The 25,864-nt window shown below is 47.3% G+C and overlaps 1 long non-coding RNA gene across 2 annotated transcripts in view; it reads left to right on the forward strand.

Moving 5' to 3' along the window:
• LOC105467186 (uncharacterized) overlaps positions 1-15,771 on the forward strand; it is an 85,495-nt gene extending 69,724 nt beyond the window's left edge. Inside the window, exons 1-4 of one of the 2 annotated variants that reach the window (XR_011624223.1) lie at positions 2,093-2,179; positions 3,748-3,913; positions 14,985-15,096; positions 15,572-15,771. This is a non-coding gene — a long non-coding RNA (uncharacterized lncRNA). Of the gene's footprint in view, positions 1-2,092; positions 2,180-3,747; positions 3,914-14,984; positions 15,097-15,571 lie in introns of those variants that run through there. The other variant, XR_978667.3, reaches the window with a different exon arrangement.
• Positions 15,772-25,864: the final 10,093 nt, after the last annotated feature.

Raw genomic sequence — 25,864 nt, forward strand, 5'->3', positions numbered from 1 at the left:
GCTGTGGTGCAGGTGAGAGACCCATTCTCCCACCCTGAGGAGCCAGGAAGGCCCACCAGTATGGCAGGGAGGCCTAGGCAGAGATATACAGGAGAGCAGAGGCATCTGGAGCTAGGTCACCCATGGTCAGCAGGGCCTCCTGCAGAGGGAGCAGCCTCCTTTGGTCTTTGCTTGGCTGACTTCTAATGATCCTGTAAAAATTTGTTTTGTTTTTTAAGCACCCCAATGATACATGAATACACTGTTTTGTCAAATCTTACAAGAAGAGTACATCCTTTTTTTTTTTTTTAAATAAAAAGAAAGTTATTTAGTCTTAAGATTGTAAAATTGTAAAGTTAAATAAAGTGACTGCCCTTTGGCTGCCCTGATCCCCTTCCCCTACTCCAGCTTCTACAAGTAACCACAATTCTCAGCTAGTTGTATATCCTTCCAGATCTCTTTCTATACCTTTACCTTTCCTTATTGTTTAAACCAGTTTGAGTTGTGTTTTCTCTTACTTAAATCTGAAAGTGTTCCTAACTAATTTAATAACAGTTGCCTCAGTGCTGTTTATTGAAAGGTTCTTCGTTTCATACTGACATGAAATGCCAGTTGTGTTGGACCCTGGCCAGGCCTGCTTCCTCAAAGACCCAGAGTAAACATGAACTGTAAACTCCCAAACTGTACAACTAGTTAAAGAACGATTGCCCAAGATACTGGCAACAAGACTTTTTAAGGCCTGGGATTTACATATTAGACCTACGTAATGTGACTCACTGAAAAGCAGAGTTCTTGCTTTCTTTGGTAGTGTAAGCTGTTTCTGGTGCTCACACAGGAAGGACTGTAAAGGGCAGTGAGTGCTTAAATCTGGACTCCTCTGACATGAGGGACATCTCATTTTATGCAGGCTGCCAAGAGCATTGAACTTGGGGGATGCCTTTGTGAGAAAGCAAGAAAGGCAGTGGGGAGCTGCAGCCCCCACATACACCTTCATCTCAGGAACATCCTTTGTACTTTTAATTGTTAACTGCCTTAGGAATAAGCCAAAGTAAAAGTATCCTTGTTACTTGTTACTAACCAAGTTAACATTCTCACCTATTCCTGAACCTAGACTTTGTGTTACTCCATAAACCTATAAATATGTGAGTCTGTTTCTGGACTTTTCATTCTGGCCTATAGATTTATTCATTTATCGCAATACCAGCACCACTCTGTTTTGATTCCTATTGCTTTATATTTTGGTATAATATAGGGCAAATCTTCCACCATCATTTTTCTTCAAAATGATCTGATATATTCTTCCATATGGATTTTAGAATCAATTTGTCAGGCTTTATGAGAAGTTCTACAGGGATTTTGATTTTTATAGAATTAGGATATAATTTATAGGCTGATTGGGGAGAATTGATTTTGTGATATTTGAGAAAGCTGCTGAATTTTTGTTTGTTCATCTTAACTCTTGGATTTTCTGTGTAGAGTCTCATATCGTCAGGATAGTGATTAAGAGCACATACTCTGAAGTCATACTGCTTGGATTTAAATTCTGGCTCTGTAACTTATAACCAAGCACCTCAACATCTCTATTACTTAATTTCTTCCCCTGTAAAAATGAGTTTAATGCTAATACCTACCTCACAAGCCAGTTGTGAGGATTAAATGATTTAAGATAAGTAAAGCATTGAACATAAAGTATTCAGTAATAATGATAATCATCATCATTTATTTCAAAATAAGTTTATCTGAGGTTTTTTCAATTCCTACATCAATTTTTCTCACGTTGATGCATGTGCTGGAACTTCAATAGTCAGACTTTATTAGCACTGATAACAGATATCATCTTGTTCTGGACTTAATGGAATTTCTTCTGTTTTACTATTAAATATATTTACTATAGGTTACTGGTATAATTCTTTTCTTTTCTTTCTTTTTTTTTTTTTTTGAGATGGGGTCTTGCTCTATCACCCAGGCTGGAGTGCGGTGGTGCAATCTTGGCTCACTGCAACCTCCACCTCCAGGGTTCAAGCTATTCTCCTGCTTCAGCCTCCTGAGTAGCTGGGATAATAGGCACCTGCAATGACATCTGGCTAATTTTTGTATTTTTAGTACAGATGGTGTTTCCCCGTGTTGGCCAAGCTGGTCTTGAACTCCTGACGTCAAGTGATCCACCCGCCTTGCCTCCCAAAGTTCAGGGATTATATAGGTGAGAACCACTGCACCCAGCTTTTTTTTTTTTTTTTTTTTTTTTTTTTTTTTTTTTTTGAGACAGAGTCTCAGTTTGTCGTCCAGGCCGTAGTGCAGTGGTGCAATCTTGTCTCATTGAAACCTCCACCTCCCAGGTTCAAGCAATTCTTGTGCCTCAGCCTCCAGAGTAGCTGAGATTATAGGCACACACTCCCATGCCCGGCTAATTTTTTTTTTTTTTTTTTGGTATTTTTAGTAGAGATGGGGTTTCACCATGTTGGCCAGGCTGGTCTCGAACTCCAGACCTCAAGTGATCTGCCTGTCTCCCAAAGTGCTGGGATTATAGGCGTGAGCCACTGCACCCAGCCAGTTTCTGGTATAATTCTTGATCTTATTAAGGATGCTCCCCAGTAGTCCTAGTAGACAAAGAATTTTTCTCATAAACGGATGTTTCTGTTGAGATGATCATATTTTGATTAACCCATTATTGTGGAGAAGTACATTGGTAGATTTTCCATAATCAGATTTGCATTCCTGGGAACGACCCTGCTTGATCATGATCTGTTATTCTTTTAATTCAATTTGGTAGTGTCTTAGTCCTACTGAGTTCTACCTCAGTAAAAATTTTCACCAAAACCGTGCCTAGCCTCCAGGCTGGGTGGCATGTTCCTTCTCTGTGCACCCAGAGCACCATGTCTGTATTTTTCTAACACCTCTCTAGTTTTGTGCTTGCAATATGGTATTATAGTTACCTGTCTCCCTCAGTGGAATATGCCATTGTTGAGAGACAGACTTTTATCTTCTTCCTAATTGTATCCTCAGTGCCCAGATAAGGCCTGACTTAAAGCAGGCCTTGGGAAAATATGTCTAGTCTATGTGAAAGTGCTTACCACTCACCTGACAGGGACAAGTGCCAAGTCCCCATACTAGCTTAGCTTTGTGGGCAGAGCCCCGGCTTTGTTGGTCCAGCTTATCACTCAGATAAGAGCCATGTCAATACTGGTGGACCCCGCTTGCTGTGGGAGCTGGGCAGCCAGATATGCTCACAGCTCCCTTCTTAGTTACACCTAAGCAGCCCGTGGGGAGCTCAGGACTCTCCATGCGCCTCCACATCTTCAGGCTGAAGATTCTCCATCACTTCCAAGAAAGCACACTCAAATGTGAAGGCAGATAAATCATTAGCACCCCGTGCTGGAGCTTGTTACTGTTCAACAGGGGTTCTCTTTCTGGGAACCTAAGACACTTCATGTGTACCTTAGCAGCAGCTAATGGGGGTGGATGGAAGTGGTCACCAGGCATTCCAGTCACCCAGGGATGCCTGGGTCCCTTTACCAGGAAGCAGCAAGAGAGGCATAATGGACACAACTCTGTCTTTCTTATAGAAGACGCCTATTTCAGGCCAGGCCTTTAACTTGCTGAAGGTGACGCCACTGAAGGGTCATTGTGCTTTGGTGAGGAAACCACTGCAACCAAGGCCATCCAGTGACAGAGTAGTGGGATCCCTCCTACTGGAGCAGGCAGGCACCTACTGTCCCAGTAGTCTCATGTCAGAAACAACACTCAACATACATTGTCTTTTGTGCCCAGGTTGGGAGCTGGTCTGTGAGGACTGAGGGATCCCAGGTACCTTGAGGTCTTGTAACCATACAGTGGATGGACATAGACATAGCACCATCCTGGCAGATACTCCATGCTCATCGGTGCCAGGCTGCTCATCAACAGAATCACCCACCTCCATTCTGTCACCCACCAGGTATTTACTGAGACTCTTCTACGTGACATGTGCCGTTGAGGGTACTGGGAGAATAGCAGCAGACCTATAATACAAAAGCCCATGCCCTTGAGGGGGGATACCTGGTTTCCAGGTATACCCCCAGTTTTTCTCATGGTTTAGATGGCACTATTTATGACTCGCCAAGTTGTGACAAATGATCAGTGTCTTCCTTCTGCTGCTGCAGTTTATCTGTGCACAGATGCTGGCATCCTTCAATCCAGGTCTCAGGTTTGGGTCAGGGCTTAGCTTGAGGCAGTAGGAAGAACAGAGCTCTCTGGAAGGTTTAGGCAAGCTTGTCCAACCCATGACTCACAGGCTGGATACTACCCAGCACAGCTTTGAATGTGACCCAACATAAATTGGTAAATTGGTAAACTTTCTTAAAATATTATGAGAGTTTTTTTTTGTTTTTTTTTTTTTGGCTCATCAGCTATCGTTAGTGTTAGTGAATTTTATGTGTGGCCCAAGACAAGTCTTCTAATGTGGCCCAGGGAAACCAAAAGATTGGACATGTCTGGTTTAGAGATTCAGATGGTTCCTTCAACTTCAGTTGTTGGTGTACAGGGATGGCCTCTGACTTACTCCACATCCTCAATCCGGCCACCGCCTGGTTTTCTGCACACAGGAAACACTTGGCAATGTTGGCTGAAACAATGAGTGAGAGCCAAGTGCCAAGTGCTGGGCTAACCTCGCTCACAGCCAATTAGGCATAAAGTAACCAGGGCTGCAGGAGAAGTGGAAACAGATGCAGATGCTCCAAGCAGGCCAGACACTTGCCGTCCTCTCTTGGTGAGTCCTGTGCTCAGAAGGGGCACAATGGAAACGTGCTTGGGCTGTCCATGCGGCAGTCTCTCTGTGGCAGTGGAGAAATCTCTGGCCTGTGTGTACAGTGTGCGTGCAGGGGAATGTGCATATGTGTGCATATTTGCATGCATGCACATGCATGTTCATGTTGGCTCTGGTCCCCACAACAACACCATTATAGGGTCCTGCTTAGCCATCCTTTCTGCAGCGGGGGGAAAATGGGTTCCTGACTGCTGTGTCACTTTTGGATTGTCACTGTTTTTTGTGTGCAGCACTCCTACCTCACCTACCCCACCCCTAGAGGCAGGCAGGGTGATGACTGAAGCATCAGGCCTATGGTTTCTGTAACAGGAAGTGATTTAGATGCTGAAAGCTAATTTTAGATGAGTTGATATGGGGTTTTTAAACAATCTTTCAGGGTTGGTTTCAGGCTCAAGGCTCAGCCCCCTGCTCCTCTTGCCTACAGGGGATAGGCAGTTTCCCACTGTCCTTTTCACTGTCTAGCTGGGTGAGCTCATGCCTGGCTGGGCAGGGCTCTTGAGTAGAAAGCCAGTGCTGATTTTCCCTGGATTTCAGAATATGTAAGTCATCGTTTTTGGCCTTGAACACCAGGCAGAGTCCTGTGACTCAGCTCAGGCCTGACTCTAGGCCAAGCAGACACAGGACCTCTTATCCCTGGAAGAGAATTGCCTCGAGGCTCCCAAGGATCTTGTTAGGACAGAGATGTCCACCCTTAGAACCCAGGCTGAGGCCTGGGCCAGAGGTCAGATGAGGCTTCTGGGCCAAGAAAAGTATAATCTCAGGTGGCAGACACTTAGGTGGGGCCTCTTCTCCCAGTCAGCTCTGTCCTGAGCCTCTTAGAAGGGGCGGCTTTCTGACCCAGATGCCACACTAAGGATCCCATCCTAATTGAGCCCTGTAGATTGGGACTCCTGATAGCAGCAGACACAAAAGAAACTGAGGAGTAGGCACAGAACTCTGAGAGTTCTGTCCTCCTGGTGTTGAGGTCCCACTGGTTGGGGACCTTGGAGCCTAGTGGTTTCTGTCTCTGCCAAGGCCTGAGCACAAGAAATAGAAGGTTGGGCCTCCCTGGTCACCTCTGCAAGGGTCTTCAAAGGCCATTTTAATCTGCTATCCCATTCCCTAGGGCTTCCACAGCACCCCCTATACCAGAGAATGCTGTTCCCATGATCAAAGAAGCAGCCAAATCTCAGCATGCTAGGAGAGATGTCCCAGGGTTACATAGCTTCACTCAGGTAGCATTGGAGACAGCCAGGCGAGGAGCTGACCCTGCCCCGTAGTACTGACGGGATGCCCAGCATTCAGGGAGAAGAGCTCACTCTGCAGGTCTCATCTAGACAGCAGCCAGCCTCATGAACCCCTACCACAAACTGGGACCTCTGGAAAGCCAAGTATAAGTCTCTGCCAGTTCTTAGTCCACCCCTTGCTCTGCTTTGTGTTGAGGTGTAGCTTGGGAGATGAAGCCAGGCCTATAGGTCTTGGTTGGTACAGAAGAAGAAACACTTCTGCCTGGAGAGGCTGTCGACGGACATTTCCAGGGACACACAGCAGACGCCTTCATGGCCTTTATGACCAGTCAGTCCCTTGTGGAAGACAAGTAGGACAGGATGGATGACTAGCTCAGAGCCAAGACTGAACTCAGACCACAGAAGAGAAGAGCATTCTCATGAAACCTCCAGTGTTTGCAGCACAATGACATAGAGGTAGATGGTGTGAGCTAAGCCCTGTTTTGAGAGTTCCATAGAAGGTGTCTTTGACCTATTTTCAAGGGCTGTGGTGGTAGGAGGAATTTTTGGCCACATCATAAAGAGTTTTGTGGCCACCTCTGATACACCTAGCTCAGGAAGTTGTAATTTTCCATGATTAGGTTATTAGTCACCAAAGTGATCGCTGCCCCCAGTCCCTGGCCGCTGTGCTGCAGGAGGCTCAGAGATGCCCCCTCCAGCACTGCAGCCCTGCCTCCCCAGCTGCAGGTCAGAAGCCAGGGAGGCCCTGAGTACTGATGGTGGGCCCTCTGGGTGCCTGCCTTGTTTGTGGAGCCCCACAGCCCCATTCCAGCTTCTTGAACACTTTGCCCACCCCAGGAGATCCTGTAAGATCTCAACAAAGGGATGAAGGTAGAATAGCTCCCACAAAATCTACTCAAGGGAAGACCCATATACTCCAAGGTATCAATAATGGTGAGGGACCCAGTCTGTAACTTTCTAGGGCAGTTTCATTTCATTTAAAAAAATCTTAAGATGAAGGAATATATTAATGGAAGTAGTTCATGAAGCATTTTCAGGAAACCACACAGGACTCAGAGCTCCTTGCCCATTAGAAAGATGGGGCTTTGTCAGCCTGTGTGGCATTCACACCTGGATTCCCAGGGTGGGCTTCCCTTAGGAAGGAAGAATTAGGTGCAGCCCATCTCTCTGTAGGAATCTCACCTGGTGGGCCCCTTCTCCCAAACTCCTGGAGTGTCTCACCCCAGCTCCTGGGCTCGACAGGGTGCCTCTGAGGAGCCTACCTGCTGTTGGAATTAGCGGAGCACTGCCAGACTGAGGAGCGAGGAGAGCCTGCCCCTGGGCCCTGCCACCAAAGCCTTGGGGGCAGTCCATGCTTTGCTTGCCAGTTGTTGGCAATTAGGTGGCATTAGAAATGTTTGTTGTTTCTAATTATTTGTTGGTTTGTTTATTTGAACAAAGGCCTTTTTTCCAAAGGCCTGCATGCTGCCTTCATTCTGGAGGAGCCAGGGATTGGCCCAATGACCCAAGTGTTTGGAAGTCTGTAAGGGCCCTTCATGCCTGTGAAGTCACAGAAGTAGGTAATCACCCACCTACCCTCCCCAGGTACCTGATGCTGATGTGGTCAGAGAGGGTTGAGAAATAACTCAGCCTCAAAGCCTTAGACTGCCTTCTCAGGGTATACTGTCTTCTCAGGGTGTAACTGCCTTCTTAGGGTATAACCGTCATCTCAGTATAGAGAATTCAGGAAGAAGATGCCTTGCCACACATGAGGAAGTGGGAGTGGAATGAGCAGGCATTGCATTCAGGGCAGGTTTAGAGGAAGGTTTGGCAGGTGAATGATGGTTTGTGTACAAACCACAAACAAGAAATTGAGAGGACAACTGGGTATAGGTGAGGTGACTACTCTGCCCTCAGAGAAGTGGAAGTCTGAGTTCATGGGGAAATGCCTCTTAAATAACACAGATGGGCAAACTCCAGACATTAGTGAAACCTTCTTTGTTAGACATCCTTTTCAGGGGTTTCTCATACTTCCCCACCCACCTTAATCAACAGTGCTGACCACAACTGATACCTTTCTGGGTGACTCAGGGCCAGTGCTCAGGCTGGCCACTGTGCGTTGAATCCAGCTGAGGATGCAGGTGCAGCTGGAGGAAGGACTAGCCCTGAATGGGCACCAACCCCAAAAGAGTCCTCTGACTGTCACTCAGGCAAAAGTTCCACAGTCACATTGCTTTTGGATCCTCTGCCTCATTCTTCCTGAGAGGTATTTGGTGAAAATAGCCAGACCTCTGGAGTGGGAGACACCTGACTCCTGTTCCTGCCGCTTCCTCCTTCCTGCTAGTTGCCAGACCTTGGACAGTTTGGTAACTTTGAATTTGCCCCTGTCAGATTCATTCATTTACTCACGCACTCACTCACTCATTCACTCAACATAAATTCCTGAGCAGCTTCCATGTGCCAGGTACTAGTTTAGGTACTTGGGAGTGATCAGTAGAGGAAATAGGTAAGTGTTCCACCTTCAGAAATGTGTATCACAGCATGGGAGGTACAAAATAAACAACAAAGCTGTTAACAGGTTAGAAGATGGTAAGTGCTATGGGGAAAAACAGAGCAAGATAAATGGTGCTTGGAGTGGTGGCAGAAGGGGCTGCAATCTTAAACAGTATGGACATGGCAGATCTCTGAGAAAGTAACATCTGAGCAAAGACTTGAAGGTGTTGAAGGCGTTAGCCCCTTTTAGGCACAGGGAAGAGCCAGTGCAAAGGCTTTGAGGCTGGTGTTTTCAAGGAGCAATGTGGAGGCAAGTGTGACTGGAGCAGAATGAGTGAGCGGGGAGGGTCACAGGGGAAAAGAGAGGGATGGAAAGATAAAGGGGAAGATGATGCGGACCTTGTAGGCCACTGTGGGAACTATGGCTTTTCTCTGGTAAAACACAGAACTCCGAGAGGGTTTTGAACAGAGGGTGTGATCTGACTGGAGTGTAACAGGATCACTCTGGCTGCTGAGTTGAGAATAGATTATAGAGCAGGGAACAGGTAGAAGCAGAGAAATTAGCTAGGCTTCCACTGAAGTATATTCTAGAAGATAATAGTGGCTGGAATCATCATGGATTCAGTGGAAGTGGGGAGAAATGAGAAATGTTGGATTCTGGACCTATTTTGGAAGAAGAATCATCAGCATTTTCTGATGGATTAGATGTTGAGTATGAGAGAGAGGTCAGAGTCAAGGATGACTCCAAGGGTTTTTCTCTGAGCAGCTGGAAAGAAGAATTTGATATCAACTGAGACAAGAAGACTATAGGTGGGGCAGGCATGGAGGGGAAGATTAGGAGTTCACTTTAGTGCACATAAAATGGGATAATTAAACTTCACAGGCTGTAGTGAGGGTTAAATACGATAATATATGATAGGCCTTAGCACTAGCACCTAGTTAGCTCTTCGTAAATGTCACTTTCCCTTTTTCTTTCTCAAAGAGGTGGTGAAGCATGAACAGTTGGGGTCCCCAGACCAATTTGACTAATTGCCTTTCCGTAGAAATAATGTGCCAATCAGATGCCAAGACAGCCTCCTCCCTGTGGTTTTCTCACTCTTCAGGACACTTTCACTGTTGCTAACAGGGTCTTTAGATTTGTCAAAGGTTTCTCAGTGATGTTGACACACTGGTGTGATGATGAGTTTCTGCATCAGGGGCACTGTGGCGCCCAGACAGCCTCCATCTCTGTGCTCACTGTTTCCATATCAGTCACCCTGCTGGTGTCAGATGAGCAAGAGGCATGGTCTCTTCAGCAGAACAGTTTGGTTCTGCAGACACACACACCCACATCCATATCACCCCTTGACCCCCCACCCCCAGATTGTTATGGGACTGTTGAAAAATTACTTACCTGTGAGGTAGGTACTGTTAGTCCCATTTTATAGATGAAGAACAAAGGTTCAGAGAGGCTTGTTATATGAATTAAGTGAGTGAGTACATGCAAAAGTGCTTAGTAGCATTGCGCCTGGAACTTAGTAAATGATTGAGAATGGTTAACTATTGTTAGTAAATGTTAACCATTGTCAGTAGTTCAAGAAAGGAAGGAGTTTCTTCAAAACTACACTTTTGTTATAAAAGATAGTAGGCTGACTTAACATTAGGTCACAACTTTATCTTAGCTATTTGAATCATTTGATTCTGAATAATATTGTTGGTATGTGGCACACCACAATTTTTAAATGGACAAAACAAAAAGGGTTATAGTCTGCATAGTAGAAGCATTTTCATACAGGGAATAGTTGGATATACTTGCCTTTATGGATGAGAAAATCGAGGTACCTGGAAGGATGCTACCCAAGGGCCATCTTTGGATATGCGATGCTGTTTACTTGTATGAATATTTAACAGTAAACAGAAATCCTTCTTAGGACAGTAGGCTAGTTTGTAAAGATGCCTCTGAAATGTCCGAGTAAGATTTGTGTGTTTTCAGTGGTTACATTGCTTCATCTGAGGGGCCACCTGACTGTGCTGCCACCATGATGGACAGCCCAAGGCAGGGTGCATAAGATAGTGAAGCCTAGCAAAATAGATTCCTTAGAAGTGCCCAAACTCCCCTCTTCAGCTGAGGTTGGTGAGCGCTCAGACCCAGAGCCGTGCACACTCTTAGTCATTTGCTCACTGTCTGAGAAAGCCTTCTCTCCAGGTAGAAACACAAGAACAACTCAAGGTTTGTAGTATCCCTCTCAAGCTTGTCCAATCCATGGCCTGTGGGCCACGTGCGGCCCAGGACAGCTTTGAATGTGGCCCAGCACAAATTCGTAAACTTTCTTAAAACTATTATGAGACTTCTTTTTTTCTTTTAAGCTCATCAGCTATCATTAGTGTATTTTATGTGTGGCCCAAGACACATATGGGGAAGCCAAAAGATTGGACACCCCTGCTCTATACACTGGTTGGTGGTGAGTGAGGGCTCAGGTAAACATGAGACATCTTTGACAGCTTCAGGATAACAAAATCTTTAGGTACAGAAGTTCTGCTTGCAGGCCTCCTGTAGAACTGGCATATATGAGAACAGGAATCTCATCTTTATTCTGTTTAAATCCTGGAGATTTGATTCATGGCCCCTGCCAGTGTGGATATTTGCATGTGAATCTCAAATACACTGGCTTCAGTAGCCTGTAAAACAGTTCAAGAGACAGACCAGGTTCCCGAATGGTCTCTCAAAAAAGCTATAAAATTGTGCAGAAGCAGAACATTTGAGTACCTGCCTTTCAGCCATGATGTCTTCTATATTGGAAGCCTAGTATCATCCTGATTCAACTACATTTTCCTGGACTCATTCTTAGAGTCCAGGGCAGCTCAATTTGAAAATGGCATAATTCTCATACTCTCTGACCATTGGGGTTCCACTACCGGGTACCAAATCATGATGGGGGTATTGCTGGATGTGTCACAGACATCCACCCTGCCCCACGCCACTGAGATTTGCTGACTGGACCATTTCTGCCCCAACACTGAATGCTCACACAAGGCCCTTGACTCTTCCCTGATATTCCCATTTATGCTTCAGCTGTCCTTGCTTCCATTTCTTACCCCTTCACCTTGGCATCCCTAGCCCTCTGCTTTGGTATATTTGTGTCTTGGATGCTGAGTGGAGAGGAGAGCTCTCTTTGGTGGTGAGCAGTGGGTGAATAGTGGACCTCTGATGACAACTGACTATCTCTCCTCCTGGCAGCTGCCTTCCCTCGGCTCTGCACCACTACCACTGTTCAAACACTCCTCTCTGCCCTCCCCATGGCCAGGAGCTCAAAAGATGCTGCAGACCAGGAGGATTCCAGCTTGGGCACATTATGACCAATGGGCTACAACTTTAGTGGGCATCATCTGGGTATCAGCTTGGATTATGACCACCAGGTCAAAGTGCTGAGTGCCAGGCAGTCAACAAGCAGCTGCTATGGCATCTACCTGTCAAAGTTCTGTCAGTTCAAGATACAAGAGCACCAGGTGGAAGGGCACTTGCTGCATGTCAAGTTCACTGTTTTTTATGGTCAGGGTCAGAGTTCCCTGCAAGTGAGGACAGAACCCAGCTAGACCTGGCCCCAGGGCTCCCTTGCGGTCTGTTCCCACTTCCTTCTGGATAATTCTGGCCCTGTCCCAGGGCATTTGACAGGGGCCAAGTACCTAGGCCAACTGAGGAGCAGAGTGTAGAAGTGTTGAAAAGCCTCCACCTGCCAAGACCTTGAACACTGAACCCAGCCAGCCTCCTGTGCCCCAGCCTCTGTCCTCTATTCCTTTGTGAGCCCTTCCTTGACCACTTCTCCTCCTTTTTACCCTCACTCTCCAGTTCAGGCCATCAACTCTGGCAAAGCAAATATAAAAACCTCACTGATCCCCTTACTGACTTTTGGCCAGCACAATAGCCTAAGGGATCCTTTAAAAACATAAATCCAGCTTCTTCTTGTCAGTCAGGTCTCAGCCAAATGTCGCCTTCTCAGAAAGGCTCCCATCGACCATCTAAAATCTTCCATGCCATTATCACATATTCTATTTATTTTATTTTTATTTTAAAAATAGGTTTAAAGGGCACAAGTGCGGTTTTGTTACATGGATATATTGTGTAGTGGTGAAGTCTGGGCTTTCAGTGTAGCCATCACCTGAATAGTGAACATCGTACCCAATAGGTAATTTTTTAACCCTCACTCCCTCCCATCTCTTGAAGTCTCCAATGCCTGTTATTCCACTCTGTATTTTATTTTATTGTATCCACTGACATTATCTTGAGCATTCTTTTATTTACTGCTTTACTGTCTTCTTTACTACCTTGGAAGCATCAAGAGGGCAGACAATTTGTCTCGCTTGGTCCTAATGCCCAGGACAGTGCCTGATAACATGGTAAACTGGTACTCAAAAAGTATTTACTGAATGAATGAACGAATCCATTCTTAAGAAGAGCTCACATTGCCAGTCACGGGGCTGTCAAGCAGTCCTCAGGCTGACTTGAGTGCTGAGTGGAGAGGAGCGCCTCTCCTTGCGGTGAGCAAAGCATGAGCCTGCCATAAACCCAGGAGTTATGGGGCAAGGCCTCTTGGCCTAGTGGATGCCAGCCAGTAGGCCATGTGTCTCTTTAAAAGCAGCAGGAAGCCAAGTCCTGGAGATAAGAAGTGTGGCTGCCAGCGTGATAGAGGTGGGAAGAGAGCCGGAGGGTGGAGGGTGGGGGCTGCTGGGTACCTCTGTGCTGCTCCCTGGGGATGCCCAGACCTCTGTGGCTGGCTGGCCAGCACCACATGCTTCCTGTGGAGAGCGAGGAGAGGAGATCCCCTCCAAAGGCCCTGGAACTGGGACTGCCCCAGCAGCCTCACCCTTGTCCTCACTGTGGTGGTTGAGACACAGGGCTACTGTCCCTCTTCTCTGCCATTCATGGACACTAGGGCAGCTGCCATAGGGCAGGTGTCATATCCATGTGCTCTCTGCCCCAGCTCCTGTGCTCCTCTGTGTTTTAGACTCTTCATTGGTACAATGGGTTCCTCCACACTGGTGATTGTAAAGAGTCTGGGAGGAACTGAGGGCTAGAGTCTCAAGGAGGAGTGAGGGTCTGGAGGGCTGAGATACTAGATATGAGAGGCAGCCCGGGTGTGGTGAATGGGCTGGCAGGGGCTAGCTAGCATTCGGATGCAACATAACAAAGACCTGGCATCCCTTTCAGTGTCTCATCCCAGCTGGTTGATGCCAAGTAGCAGGAAGAGTGATGGAAGGGCACCTGAGGAGTCTCAGAGACTTTGGTTTATGTGTTGTCTCTGCCACTGTCTGAAATGCCACAGGTCATTTCTCTGCTCACAGCTTCAGTGATGCGTCTGTGAAAGGGGTCATGTTCTGTCTCTCACATGATCGTGGTGAGCATTAAGGAAATTATGTAAGTCATTTCAGTGACTCTTCAGGCTTTAGCTCCCCATTCCTGCTGGGGTCATCTCCTAGGATAGTGAGGATGTCTGTGGACACAAACTAAGGAAGCCAGAAAACCGCTGTCCTGACTCAGTGTCTTGCCCCACCCTGGCCTCTGGCCCAGATTCTGGAGGCCTTAGTCAGGGGGTGGGGGTCTGTTTGCCCAGAGCTGGGGTTTCCCTATAGATCCTGTGGGACAGAACAAGTGCAGCCCACTGGAAAGCCCTTGAAACAGTTGGATGTCACCCTGTCTGAGAGGAGCTTAAAGCTGCCAGAATGGACTGATGGACTGGTTGGATCCGCCCCCTTGGGAAAATCCAGGCATGAGCTGTCACTGGACCTGAGTACAGTTCCTGTCCATCCTGCACTAGCAAGGCCATGGGGAACACTCAGAAGGGGAGGCTTCCCCTGAAACCTGCTTAATATACAGCTTGTCCAAAGGTCCCAGCCCCTAGCCACCTGAACAGCCAGGACTGTTCCATTTCACTATCCTCCACAGGCCTGCCCCAAGGCCCCTGCCAACAAATGTCACTTCACCCCCGCACCAGCCTGCTTCCTCCAGGATTGGTATTTTCTGACTTCTGTATCTTTCATGGCTTCTATGATGCCACTGCTCCTGTTTCTCTTTCTCCTCTGTGACCAGTTCTTACAAGCCTCTCACACAGCTGTCTCCTCCTCTGCCCATCTTCTAGGTTTCCAAGTTCCTTGGGGCTTGGTCCTTCTCTCTTTGGCTACCCTACAGGTCTCAAACTTGTGGTCTAAAGGCCAAATCAACGTCTGCACCCTCCAACAAGGGTCCCTACCTTTTCTTAACCTGCCACCCTGCAAACAACACCTCAGACTAGTAGTGTTCCCAGACATGTTTCTGCATGCCCCTCTTTGGGGAGAAACTCCACGATTATGGAGCCATCCTAAATGCGAGCTACTAGGTTCAGAATTCTTTGATCTAGCTTCAGCCTATCCCCGCCACACCTCTTACCAGGTCACCTGGCTTGGTTGAAGGGCTTTCTTTAAGGCATCCCATCACAAGCATGTTTTTCTCTGCCCCTTTGCCACCTGGCAAACGACTCCTCCTCCTTTCATAGACTGACGAAGAAGCTATAGCCGCCCCAACACAGATGGTACTGAGTCTGCTCACTACTGCTCGGGACAAAAGCTGCCTGACAGGTGTCTCTGATACCTGGTGGCTGAGATACAGTGAGTACTCACTATTAGATGGGGAGAGGGACCCTGTAACCATTTCTCCTGAGGAGTTGAGTACCTGAGAATGACAGAGTGAGGCTCTTCCTTGGGCTTATGTGTTGCAGTAGGAAAGCAACAGAACCCCAGTTGCTGGGGTTGCGGGGGGGAGCGTGGTTTGTGAGCGTCAGGCTCTGACCCATCTGCCCAGGGACAAGATTTGTACAGGCTTTTTAAGGTGGTCTTGTGGATGCCGTGATACACAGCTCAGCCCCCTTTCCCCCCCGCCCCCCCCCCCCGCTTTATGAATGAAAGATTTATTTCACCAGCTGGTGGGAGAGCTGCCAGAAGACAGCCCCAGCTGTAGCCGTATTTTGGCCTGCCGCTAAAACATAATTGCCTTGTGTAAGGTCACACCTGCTTCTGCAGGGAGCCCACATCTACCAACTGATAAATATGAAGGTATAAAGGCTTGGCTCCCTCTCCTTCTTAGGAAAACTCTGAAGGATCATCACAGGTGAACTCTCCTGGTCTCAGCTGGAACCTCGACTGGAACTGCACGGTAGCTCCACTTCTCCTTTTGCCTATTCCTGTTTCAGTCCTCATTTCCACTGATGATGACCCCAAGAGCTTTTCCTAATAAAGGTCCTGCATGCTCATACCTACTCAGTCTGTTTCCTATAGAACCTAATCTACGGCATCTGGCTTTAGGAGTGATAGAAAAAAAATGAGATGCTAAGATGTGATTTTGGAGCTGGATCACCCACTGTTGGCTGCCAATGAGGACTCCCTTCACAGGTGGCAGGTGAAGCAGATGGCTTTTGGCCCATGGTAATAGTGCAATTGTTAAAACTTTTACCCATGTTGGAAAAGAATGCATTAGATGGTGCAGTGCCTCAGGTGTTTGAGAAATATGGCGGAATTAGCCACTTCAAGGACAATAGAATTGCTAAGGTTGACTAACTTTCAGTAAAAGATAATGAAGAGCTTAGAGTGATTAATTGGCAATGAAAACATAAGCGTGAAAGCCATAGGCCTCTTTGGTGCATCTGTAGAAAAGAAGAAAAAGCAGAGAATCAGACCCATACTTTTGTCAAAGTAGTTAAGCTTCAAAGAAGGTTATATTCCCAACCAAGGCAGGTCTCCTACACCAAAGGCAGAGCCCTGGTTGGGGAAGAATGAAACCCTGACACATGGGAGGAGGACCTCTGTTGCACCTGAATATCTTGAATCCTCAGATTTCACTAAACACTCTGGACCTGGAGAAGTAACCTACTCATCTCTATTAAGAGCTAGAATTTGCTTCTTACTTTAAAAAGAAAATGCAGAGACTTCTGTCCTGCAAGACATGTTCTCTCATTCCTCCGGGATTTGCTCCCATGTTACCTCTTTGTGCTAGGCCAATAACTAGGGTTAAGTCAAAACCCAACCTGGCCAGACATGCTGAACTTGATAATGTAGAAAAGGACTATACCTCAAAGGAAATTCTGTTCCTATCCAGAAAGTACTAGCGGGAGCTTGGAGAGTATGCACAGGACTGGATTCTGGACCAAGGGGGTGGAACAGAAATTTGAACAAAAGAGTTTATGGATATGGGAACATTCTTCCAGGATAAAGTATTTAAAACTGTGGCAAGACCCCAAGAGATGGTGCAAATACATCGTTAGGATGGCTCCTAGAAGCGTGGAAAGAGGATGGCCCATATTAACTGAAGGTAGCCAGAATGACTGTGGCAGACTATGAAGGACGTGGGTATGCAGGAATAAATATACTAAGCAAATTCAGAATACTTGCCTGAGGGCCAAGAAGATACCAAACAGGGAATATGTTGGAAAGAAGGGCACCAGTATCACCAAGAACTAAAATGGTGGCCAAAATAGGCCAGCACTGACAGGAGATGTCACAGAACTGGGCTCACTGATAGCAGTAGGGGTGATAGGACTCCGAAATAATAGAGGCCAAGTCATAGCACCTAAAACCTCACAAGTCTGATGGGCTCAGTTGTCTGAGTGGCAAGATTAGAATGATGGTTAAGAGGGCCTGACTCCCTGGGAGTTAGGGAAATGGTTAATAGAACATAGCATCTCGAAGGTCACAATGGATGGCCAGCAAACAATGCTGAGGATTATTCTGTGCAAGAGAAAGAAATCAATCATGGATAATGAGTCCGGTCACCCCAATAAAAAGTCACCTGCCGAGTTTCCAGATCTGACCCAGTTTTCAGACTTAGAACCTACTGATTGAAGAAGAAGCCAGATCTCCCAGAAGAAAGAGTCCCACACCACCACAGCAAGTGTGCACGATAACGATTTCCCTAGCCCTTTCCCAAGGGGACCTGTGGGCACTTAACTTGGATAACTACATACTAGGAAAGAGAATATCCAAACACGTGAAAGACTATTGAACCTGGGATTAGAATTGACATTGTTACCTAGGTACCTGAAGTAGCACAAAAATCCTCTCATTAGAATGAGGGGTATATGTGGGCCAGGTGAGAGATTCCTGGCCCGAGTTCTGCTAATAGCAGGCCCTCTGGGTCCACAGACCCACAGTGATATAATCAGATCAACACACTTGATAATTAGCACAGCCCCTACATTGGGTCCTTGGCCTGCATGGTAAGAGTAATCATAGTGAAGAAAGCCAAGTGGAAGCCTTCAAAACCTTCCCATTCCAGCCAAAATAGTAAATCAAGAACAATATCTCATTCCAGAGTTAATGGCAGAAATTATTGCCACCATTAAAGACCAAAAAAGGAGTCCATCATATCTTCATTTAATTTACCAGGAAAATCCAGTTAAATCCTGAAAGATGACAGCAGGCTACTACCAATTTAATAGTAGCCCCATTTGCAGCCACTGTGCTTGCCAAATGTGTCTTCACTACAACAGATTAACGTGGCCTCAGGCACACAGTGTGTAGCTGCTGATTTGGTGAATCCATTCTTTTCCACCCCTGTTAGAAATTGTTTGCATTCACTTGGGACAAACAACAGTTCAAATTGCCAAGGGAAAGTTAACTCTCGTGCCGTCTGTCACAACATAGTTGCAAGAGGTCTGCACCACCTAGGCATCCTGCAAAACATCACACTGGTCTACTCTATTGATCATATTATGCCAATCAGACAAGACTGGTGGCCATGGCAAAACACATGCACTCCAGAAGATAAACCCTATGAATATTCAGAGCCTGCCACATCAGTAAAGTTTTTAGGAATCCAGTAGTCTGGAGCATGCAGATAATTTCCACCAAAGTGTAGGACAAATCACTATGTCTTGTACTTCCCACCACGAAGAAGGAAGCAGAATGTTTGGCAGGCTTCTTAGGGTTATGGGTGCAACCTATATGGATGCAACCTATTACACACTTGGGAATATTACTCTGAACCACATATCTGGCAGTGACACAAAAGCCTGCCATCTTTGAGTGGGGCCCCAGGCAGGAAAGGGCTCTTTGGCTGTAGTACAGGTAGCCCTGCCATGTGGGCCATATGAGTCATCAGATACTGTGGTTTTAAAGGTATCTGTACTGAGAAAATACACTGTCTCTAGGGTTCTGGAACAAGGCCATACCATCTGCACTGGAGAATTACATACCTTTTGAAAAACAGCTCTGCCATGCTTCTGAGCCTTGGTAGGACTGGAGGGCCTGACTCAGTGACCATGCAGCAAGAACCACCATGATGAATTGGTTTTTGTGAGACCTACTAAGTCATAAGGTCAGGTGGGCTCAACAGCAATCCATAGTAAGATGGAAGTGGTACAACTGGAACCAATGAGCAGGATTGGAAGACACAAGTAAGCTGCAGGTACAACTGACCCAGAACCCTGTACCGTCCAACTCCAGGACCCCAAAACCTTCCCCCAGCTCACATCTATGGCTGCATGGGTGATCCTTTGTGTCCAGCTGATGGAGGTTGTAAAAGCTCAAACTTGATTCCGAAATAAGTTCAGATACAATACTTGGCCTCAAGGAGATCAAGAGGCCACCCCACTGCTAGTTGACTACATTAGCCTTCTTAAACCCCAGAAGGGCCAATGATTCATTTTGACAAGAATAAATACACAATTTAAGTATGGGGTTGCCTTTCCTGGCTGCAGGGCCACAGCCAACATCACTATCCAAGGGCCTTTGGAGTTTTTTATTCCCCTGGTATGGGATCTCACATAACACATCAGACTGAGGGATCTACTTTATGTCAAAGAAAGTGGAAGCACAGGTCCATGACCATAGGATCTGCTAGTCATATCACATATTACACCACTCAGGTGTTTTGTTAGTTTGGTAGAATGTTGGGCAACAGCCTGTTGATGGCATAGTTGAAGCACTGGCTTGGGGGTGCTACTTTACAGGATAATGAGCTGTCCTTCAGGATGCAGTTTTCACTATAAATCAAAGACCTTATATGGAGCTGTGTTCCAGTGGGTATAATACAAGAGTTTCAGAACCAAGAGATAAAAGCAGGAGTAGCCCCCTTTACTATCATTCCCAGTGACCCACTTGGAAAATATATGCCTCTCATCCCTGCAAATCTGGGCTCTGTGGGTTTGGAGATCTTGGTTCTCCAGGAGGGAACATTTCCAGCAAGAGTCCCATTAGACTATCAGCTAAGGATGCTGCCAGGGCACTTCAGCCTTCTTGTGTCTAGGGACAAGCAGGAAAGAAGAGGAGGTGCCATCTTGGCAGGGGTACCTGAGCCTGATCATCAGGAGCTAAGACTACACGGTGGAAGCAGGGAGGCATACATGTAGCACCCCGGTGATCCAGTTGGATACCTCTTTATTACTCCCTTTCCCAATGTTTACAGTAAATGGACAAGTGCAACAATCCCAGCCTGAGATGGAATCAGATCCCTTAGAGATGAGGGATTGGGTCATGCTACCAGGTAAGCCACCAGGATGAGCAAACGTGCTAACTGAGGGTGAGGGGGAATCTGAAGTGGATAGTAGAGGAGGAGATGATGAGTGTCATTTGTGGCCCTGAGATAACTGCAATAGCAGGGACTGTAGTTCATTGTGAACCTTCCTCTTCTAAGTCTTCTCCCAGGAGTAGAAGCCTACTGGAACCACTGGTGTGCTAGAGCTGGCTACTTGTTTGTGAGATCCCATTGCTAAAGTTGTTGCCAGTCTGTTTTTAAACTGTTGGTAGCTTGATGATGGTGGGAGTATTTATACCATGACAGTGTTTTGTTTTTTTTTTTTGTTTTTTTTTTTTTGAGAACCAGTTATTGATAGCACAGCACTAGAATCCTGGAGGAGCTGCTCCCAGAACCGGTGGGAAGTGTTTATATGAAGAAGTGGATCCAAAAAGCTCAAAGGGTGGACTGTGGTGGATGCTGTGATATGCTGCCCTGAACACCCTTCAGGAGTCCAGGTCTGATTGCTCCTGCTGAAGAAAATGTCCATGCCTAAGGTCATGCTTCCTTCCAGGGGCAGCTTATATCCCATTACTGATCAAACTGAAGGCATAAAGACTTGACCTCCTTGCCCCAACATAGGAAGAGTCTGAAGGGCCATCCCAGCTCTTGAAGTCTCCTTAGGATCAGCTGAGACTTTTGTTGTGACTGTATTTTGTCCAATTTCTCCCTCTGTTCATACCTGCTTCCTTCCTTTCCCTTCCATGAGCAGTCCTTCAAGCCAGTTTCTGTCTCAGAGTCTGCTCCCCAGGCAACCCAACCTCAGGCAGGCAGACTGGTCATGCTTTCAGCACAAAGGTCCCCTGAAAGTAGAAAAACCTCAGCTCACCCCAGGGGAGTTCTTGGACCCTACAGGCTCAGAGCAGAGTGTGTTCAAGTCAGCCTTAGTCTCCGCAGCTATGAAGGGGACTAATCACCCCATCCTCACCCGGCCTGGAATCGCTCCCCTGGGTCAAAACCTTTTAGGCCCTCAGGCCTCTGGGGCCTGAGATCATGAGGGGTGGTAAGAAAAGAAGGTGGCCAGGTAGAGCTCAACATCCTCTGATAGTCATGGAAATGCCGGACTGTAGCCTCTGCTGGGCACTGCCCCCTGTGCCCACAGTCTGGACTCATAGTGGTTCCTAAAAAGACCTTTTCCATGACAAGCACAGCCACTATGCTGTGAGTAGGTGGCCCCAGGAGAGAGATCTCTGCCCCACAGGCCGGGAAGGGGAGGAAAAAAACAGGAGAATGGGTTGATTCTTGAGTCTGACTCCAGGGGCAGTGAGGACCACAACCTGCTGCCTTCCTGGGCCTTGTGGGGTTGAGGGCATTGTAGTCCTGGAGAGGTGGGTCCCAAGAGTCCCACAGAGCCTCTGATCACAGTGCCAAGAGGAGGAACCTCCAAGAGAATTGGGATCTACAGTCAGGGGCTGAGCTCAGAGACAGAGCGGCCACATTTTAACCCGACCATAGCTTGCAGCTGTGTCTCTGTCTGTCCCTGCCAGGGGTTCTTACCAAGTCCGCCATCTCATCTATGTCCGTCAGTCTTTCGCTGTCAGCGTTCCCGCTTGTCTCTCCATCTGTCCTTTCTAGGCTCTCGCTGAGTCTGTCTGTCAGTGTCTGTCCATTTACTCATCACTGCCAGGAGCCTGAGCTGTGCCTATCTGTTTGTCTGCCCCTGTCATGGTCCTGCTGTGTCTGTCTATCTGTCTGCTTGTGACACCTGGTCCTTCAGCCTGACAGAGTCTAAGGTCAGATGCTTCTTCCTAACAGGGGGGTTCATCGAAACTTGGGGACCCAGGCCCACGACCATTTTTGTTTGGTCTCAGAGCCCAAGGCTGCATATCTCTGTCCCTCAGCCCCATAGGCACAAGAACCTTTGGTGTGACCTTAGCCCAGGGTATAGCTCGAGGCTCTGGCAGCTTCCTCTTATTTCCACCTGGGTTCCAACACTGGTTGCTGTGCTTGTCCAGGGCTGGATTGGTGAGAGAGGCATTAGGGTCTGTCTGATTCACAGCACTGCCCCTAGTCCTGAGAAGAGAGAGAGCTTCCATTGCAGTTGAGGACTGAGAGGCACCCACAGAAGCTGCCCCAGAGAGGTCCCAGTGGGAGAAGGGACCTGAGGGCTGTGGAGTTCACTCCGGGACAGCTTCCTGGAGTGTGAGGGGAGAGGGGAGACTATGAGTTATCCTGTTATTGTGTTGTTTCTGACTGTGGCTCCAGCCCAGTTGCTGCTTCCCTGGCCTCCCTTCCCCACCCTTCCCCAGCACATGACCTCACCCTTATCCAGTCTGGTGGAGGAAGAGGCCTGGGTAGGAGCCAGGGCCTCCACCAGGAGAGCTTGGGGCTGCCCCAGGCCTAGCTGGAGGAAGTGTGACACATTCCCAGAGAGCTGGGCTTCCCTCCCTCCTGCAGCTTCTTTTGAGATGGTTCCCGAATCCGTTAAGTGGGAAAAAGAGCTGGCAGCTGTGCTGGTGTTGGGCTCCCAGTTCCCCTGGTTCCTGGATGGCCCCAAGGGCCTCTTATTGGCTCCCTCACAGATGTTATTTTTGATAAGAATAATGCAGACAATAGCCCTGGCTGTGGACTGAGTACCTGCTTATAGCCTGTGGCTGATCTTGACCCCAAGAGCATTTTCTAAACTTTGGAAAATTGGATGTTGCCTTTCCATCCAGACTTCTGTAGAACCTGTGTGCATTTCTTTTATTCAAAGGTGAAAAGAGGCTCACTTGCATCAGACTCTGGAACATAGTCACTGCTGGCACTTGATGCCATGAGGGGCCCTCCTCGGAGCTGGGGGATAAAGCAGTAGTTCAGAGCAGAGACCCTCACAGTCCCCTGAGGAACAGATGACAGTCCACCCCTGTGGCCTAAGAGGTGGGCGGGCTAGCCTCAGAGTAGGTGTTGAGGAAGAGGGGGCCCCAGTGCAGGACCTCTCCACCTCCCGCTGGACATTGGTCTTACCCCATTGTGGGGACAGATGTCAACCATTTGGCTTGGGTGCGTTCCAGGCAGGGGTAGCAGATGACGGTGGCAGTGCTGTGGCTGTTTCGTGTTACTGGGGTCCAGGGCTGATATGAAGGAGATGGATGGTGAGTAATGAGGCTGGAGGTGTCTTCAGGGGCTGACGGGGCCAGGGCAGTAAGGGAGGGTCTTAGGTCAGACCAAAGGGCTTGGAGTTCATGCTGAGCTGGCAGGTAACCCTTATGACACACAACTAGACTAACCCCTAAAGTGTAAGCTCCTCAAGGGTTGGGTTTCTTTCAGAGCCTGGCACAGTTCCTGACACTTTGTAGGCGCTCAGTACATATTTATGTAATGAATTAATGGGTGGCTGGTGTGGGGAGAGAAGCAGGAAGGGTCTGTCTAGAGACAAGGCCTGTGGGTATTTGGGGTGATTGTTTGCATTAGTGAGGTGGACTGGGTCAGGGCAAAGCCATAAAGACAGAGAGAAGTGGGGAGGTTGGAAAGGGGCTGGGAAGATGAATGCACCAGGACATGGCAGGGGACTGACTTAGGGACCGAGACCTCAAGAGGAACCCAGGACAGTACCCAGGTCTCCACTTGGTTTCTCCACATAGGATAGCAGCACATCACAGTTTCCTTGGAGCCTCCCAGAGGCTCTGAGACTTTGTAGACAAGGGCTTCACTCCACAGTGTGCTGGCAAGACACCATCCACATCCACGTCAAACTGGGCCCTTTGTGAGCTACCTCTCCCAAAAAGGAGATGCAGGAGTAAACAATGTAGAGAAGAATTTCCAGTAATGATGAGAGCATTTGGGAAGCAGGCTCAGATCTTGTGAAAGAAGAGGAGAGTTCCAGAGTCTGGTGGATAAGCAGTGTCTACAAAAGGCAGGAAAACTAACAGCAACGTTGTTTACGAAAGACTTTTTTTTTTTTTTTTTTGGAGCTAGAGTCTCACTCTGTCACCCAGGCTGGAGCACAGTGGCGCTTTCTTGGCTCACCGCAAGCTCCACCTCCCGAGTTCAAGCAATTCTCCTGCCTCAGCCTCCCAAGCAGCTAGGGACTACAGGCATGTGGCAGCATGCCCGGGTAATTTTTTGTATTTTTAGTAGAGACAGAGTTTCACTGTGTTAGCCAGGATGGTCTCCATCTCCTGACCTTGTGATCTGCCTGCCTCTGCCTCCCAAAGTGCTGGGATTACTGGCGTGAGCCACCACGCCCAACCAATGAAAGACTTTCCTTGGGAAAATATTAAATATTTGGCAGTACCTACTAAAGCTAAAATATGTATATCCTATGACCTAGCAATTCCATGTCATTCCCAGCATTTCCAGAAGAAAGGTAGACATATGCTCACCAAAACATGAGTGCAGGAATATTCAGTGAAGCTTTATTAATATTAGCCCCAAAGTGGAAACAGCCCAAATGTCTGTCAGCAGTAGAATAGGAAATTATTTTTTTAATTAAAAAAAAATTTTTTAGCTACAGGTTCTCACTTGTTTGCTCAGGCTAGAGTGCATAATCATAGCTCACTTTAGCCTTGAACTCCTGGGCTCAAGCAGTCCTCCTGCCTCAGCCTTCCAAGTAGCCAGGACTACAGGCCCGTGCCACCATGCCCAGCTAATTGTTTTATTTATTTTGTGGAGATGAGGTCTTGCTGTGTTGACCAAGCTGGTCTCAAACTCCTGGCCTCAGGCAGTCCTCCTGCCTCAGCCTACCAAAGTACTGGGATTACATGCATGAGCCACTGCCCTGGCCAGAATAGGGAAATAAATTGTAGGATATTTTTATAATGGAATATTATACAGCAGTGAAAAGTAACATTACAATGATAGGCAACAACTAGAGAATTACACAGACACAGTGTTGAATGAAAGAAGTCAAACATAAAAGGGTATAGTACATGCTTCTGTTTAAATAAAGTTCAAGAATGGGCAAAACTAATTTATGGTGGCAGAGGTTGGAATAGTGGCTATACGTGGAGGGAGGATACTGATTAGGAGCAGGGAAGCATAAGGAAGGCTTTGGTGGTGGTGAAAAATGGTCTATGTGTTTCCCTGGGTGCTGCTTATTTATATAGGTATAAATATAAAAACTCGCTGAATGATAGATATACTTAAGATTTGTGCACGATATACTTAATAATTTGTACAATAATGCAATAAAAATGAAAATAATTTTTTAAAAGGTTTTTCTCCATCTACACAAGAACTGCAGGCTTTTGAAGGAAGTGCTGAACTTCACCTTGGGTGAGCGTCCAGGTGGTATGTTAAGGGAAGGGCCTGGAAAGTTCGTGCTGATCTTCCCTTGAGGTTGATAAAAAAAAAAGGGGAGAAAGATTTTAATTAATCATCTCTCAGGTTGAAAGAACAGGTCTGGGCCAGAGATAACATCAGCAGCACCAACATGAAACTGTTTCGCTGCTCTTTTCTTAAACCACAGTGAAAATAACTTTTGAAGCTGCATTTTTCCTGGCAGTCATGGTGCAGGGTCCCCTCACAGAAGGGAAATTGGTCAGCTGTTTCCAAGAGTGAGGCCTGTGTCCAGCAGCCCTTTAGAGGACCCAGAGAGGGGATTTCTGTGGGGCCAGGCTCAACGATTCTGTCTCGCTCACCTCCTGTGTGGTCCTGAGGAAGTCCCTGCCCTCTCTGGGCCTTGGGGCTGGGGAGCTTCCAGCACGGACAGTAGGTGAGATGGCTGCTCATCACCCCCAGTTCCCATCTTGGGGGCTGCCCCTGTTTTGACTTGCTCTGCAGACTGCATGTCATGAGTGTCTGGCCTCCCCACCCCTCTGAGAAACGGCACCCATCAGGGTATTCTCAGCAGCAACAGGTTTTCCCAACTCTGCATCTGCCTGAGCTTAATGGTATCAGGGCAAGCTGGTCTTGGGCTGGCGTCTTTCCATTTCTGCCTCACCCCTACTT

The sequence above is a fragment of the Macaca nemestrina genome, chromosome 6, assembly GCF_043159975.1.
Source record: "Macaca nemestrina isolate mMacNem1 chromosome 6, mMacNem.hap1, whole genome shotgun sequence".
Lineage (NCBI taxonomy): Eukaryota > Metazoa > Chordata > Mammalia > Primates > Cercopithecidae > Macaca > Macaca nemestrina.